Here is a 3,504-nt window from a genome sequence, read left to right on the forward strand (position 1 = left end):
GCAGGCTTCTGCAGAGAGCTGGCACCTGCTGGGCTGGGTGCTGTGGGTGCACAGAGCAGCTCTGGTGTCAGACCTGAGCAGTCAGTGCTTCCTCCCGTGTTTGCTGGACTGCTTTAGATAGGATCATGGAGGCTAGGCACCACGTTGTAGTTTTTAGAGCTTGTAGAGAGGGAGAATAGTAGGAAGGGCTCTTTTTTTTTTTTTTTTTTTTTCCCCTTAGCCATCATTTCCAGCATGGCAAGTGGAAGCCTGCAATCTCCTGCTGTCCCTCGGAGACATCTCCTTTTTGGCTGTTTTGTGCTGAATCCCTGTTCACTGTGCTTCAAGTTATCTTGATGCTTTACTTTTATTTTCCATCCTGTGCAAACCCCTCCCTTTTAGGTTGAGGCTCCAGTTCCTTATGCTGTTTTTGTGGTTGTTAGGGTGGTCTCCTCTTTCCTCCCTCACTCCTTCTAATTATGTAAGTTGTCTTTACTCTTCATACTTTTCTTTCCCCTGTTCTTTATTCACCTACCCACACCTGTTTCTCTTCTCTTTTCCTGTTTTGCATGCAGCCCCTTTCCTCTCCTCTATTCTTTCCCACCCTGATCTTCAGTGCTCTGCACCAGGTAGCCTGTGTTCCCATTGCAAATCTTGCTCTGTAACGTTTCTTACATGAAACCAAGATATCCTTGGTGCATTTTCAGCCATTCCTCTCTTCCTGTACCAGACTCTGTCTCTCCCTGCCACCTGAGTGGAGTGTAAATAATTAAATTTATCTAGATAGCTCTTCTCCCCCCATGTGCCTGACTCTTGCCCCAAGGCAGCTACCAGCCAGGAGGTGGCTGAGCAGTTGCTTCCCTTTGAGGCAGACATCCCTGGGCTAACAGGGGGGTCTTGCCATCAGCCTTTCCAGAGGGTCAGCATCCCTTCCAAAGCAGGCAGGCACCACCAGAATGCCAGAGGCTGGCGTTGTCCCCAGGCTGCCTGCAGAGCTGCTGTCAGTGTCTTGCAGGTTTGCATGTTCAGCATCGTAACCCAAATATGATAAAAATTATGTGGATTCCAGTTCGTTTATCAACTGTCTGAACTAAATGAAAAGCCAAACTTCTCATAGTACCCGACTGCCAAAAACTCCTGGCTTGAGACAGATCTCCAAGACATGATCTCTCCTCAAGCCTCACATGAGGGAGGAAAAGGAGGCGGCTGCTGCCCTGCTCCTCCCCTTACCTCTACTTTTTGGAACCTCCCTCTCGCTATGAATAACTTCAGTGTCTGCCACTGGTGCCGGGCAGAGCTTTGCCAATAAAAACAGGAAATGGACATGATTTTGATAGTGTCACTCTACCACACACGAGATGCTGAATAGCAGCAAGAAAACTGAGCAGTTTTGTTAATCTCGCTGGTGTTTGGCAACCTCTCAGCAGCAGCCACAGAGGCACTACAGCTGTCTGTCTGCAGCCCCAGGAATACAATGCTGCATTATTTTATTTTCGGCAGATCATCTTTCCAATCATAAGGTCTGGAATGTTTTATATATTTACTTCTTCGTGAGGAAAGCTTCGTACTGTCACTAATCAACAGATTTTTCAAGACCTGCTGTCTTGTGTGTTACAGAGGTAAATGAATTGATACTTACAAACCACTTTGGGGTCCAAAGGAGGAAACAGAAAATACTGTGTGTAGGTTTTGGAAAGGGCCTTGGAATAAGTGACATGGTATGGTGTCAGTCTCAGTGATGCAAGTCCAACCACATCCTCCATCCAAATCCTCCTGAAGGCTCACTTTTTTCCATTTGATGTTCATGGATGTTAACTCATATTGATCCTGTTCTCTTTTCTCCAATGTTATTTTGGTGGAGAAAAAGAGAATAAAATAATAAGCATAATGCAGAAAAGATGAGATGTCATTCTAGCGCTGTGTCCCTTAGAGTGCTCTACTTTATCTGTCTCATACATAACACACATTTGAAATTATAGCAATGTACTGGAGTTGTTATCCTTTAATGTGTCCAGCACTGAGCTCTTGTTTCTTTTCTATCTTCTTGTGTTTGTTTAGCATTAGTACTGTGCCTAAGTTGGGTGATTATGCATAAATCCTGTGCCAGGTGACTTGAAAACATTAGTTCCCCCTTTGGAGTATTTGCCATCCAAATCAGAGAGAGCAGGTGCCATGAGGCAGAGCAGCAGCAGTGAGTTTGGGCAGCATGGAAGGTGACAGTGGCGGCTTTCTGACAGCGCAGCTCTTGTCCAGGTTCCTCAGGACATGAAGAGGAGATGGCCGAGGTGCTGTGTCCACCAGCAGTGCAGCCCTTCCCCATTGCTGCCAGCAGCAGCACCACTTCTGTGTGTTATTTATATTCTGCTCCTGCACCAGCCCAGCTGCCCCTCAGGGTACCTCCACCCAAAGTGGTGACTCCAGCCCCATGAAACAGTGAGTGGGTTATTCTGGAGAAGCAGCTCAGCCTGGATTGGTGGCCGTGGGAGAAGAAGCTGCTCTGTGGCTACAGCTGGGATGTAGCTCTTTGCCCAGTGGTGGCTACCAAGTCTCTAGTACTGGATGTGTTGCTGTGCCCAGGTAGAGAGCCAGGAGGTGGGATGATGTCACTGACCCAGCTCAGGAAACAGAGTGGGTGAATGGTGGTTTGGCAGAGAATGGGCAGAGGATGAATTTAACTCAGAATTGCGGCTACTGGCCTCAGGATGAGCCCATGTAATGAAAGACACTATTGCAAAATACTGTTGAAACAAAGGTCTCCTGGTTCCTTCTCAGGAGGGAAATGAGGTGTGAGGTATATTGGTACATGGAAAAGCAGTTGTGAGAGAAGGGGAAGAAAAGCCAAATGAGGATGGCACTGACCTGAGAGCTGCCAATACCTCACTGCAGTAAGAGGGTACAGGGAATACTTGTGCTGGAAGGAGTGGAAAGAAGTGTGTGGGGAAGAGCTGGCAGCACAGTGGCACGTGCCTGAGACCCTGAGATACCCTTCTGGAATGAGGGGACTTGTAGAAACTGCCACCAGAGATTTTGTGCACTGTTCTGATACACCACAGATGCAAACAAGTGCCTGTCTCAGAGCGATGCACAGTGCTGTCAGAAGAGGCTACAACTCTCCTCTGACTCCAGCTTTACAGGTATTTCATTTGTTCCTCGCCGAGTTTCTCCAGCCACCGGGGCCAGGTTGCCCAAGAGCAGAGGCAGAGAGTGCACAGACCTGCTCCAGGAGCCATCAGTAGCTGGATGAACTTGTGTGGCAGTGGAGAGAGGCTGGAGGTTGGCGGGACTCTGTCCGTCTGGATGAGCAAGAACCCACGCGGTGACTTGGGGGCCAGCCCGGCCACCCTCCCCGGTGAGTGGCAGGCGGAGGCGAGTGCAGGCTGGGCTGTGCGTCCCGGGGCTCTGCTGTCGTGCCCAGCAGGCAGCTTTGCTCGGGGCCCACCGGCCGGTGCAGCCCGGGCAGGGCAACGGCGGGGCCCGCGGCCCCTGACCCCCGCGGGGGCACGGAGGGAGCAGGGTCCGGGAAGG

The sequence above is a fragment of the Chaetura pelagica genome, unplaced genomic scaffold (assembly GCF_000747805.2).
Source record: "Chaetura pelagica isolate M959 unplaced genomic scaffold, ChaPel_1.0 scaffold249, whole genome shotgun sequence".
NCBI lineage: Eukaryota > Metazoa > Chordata > Aves > Apodiformes > Apodidae > Chaetura > Chaetura pelagica.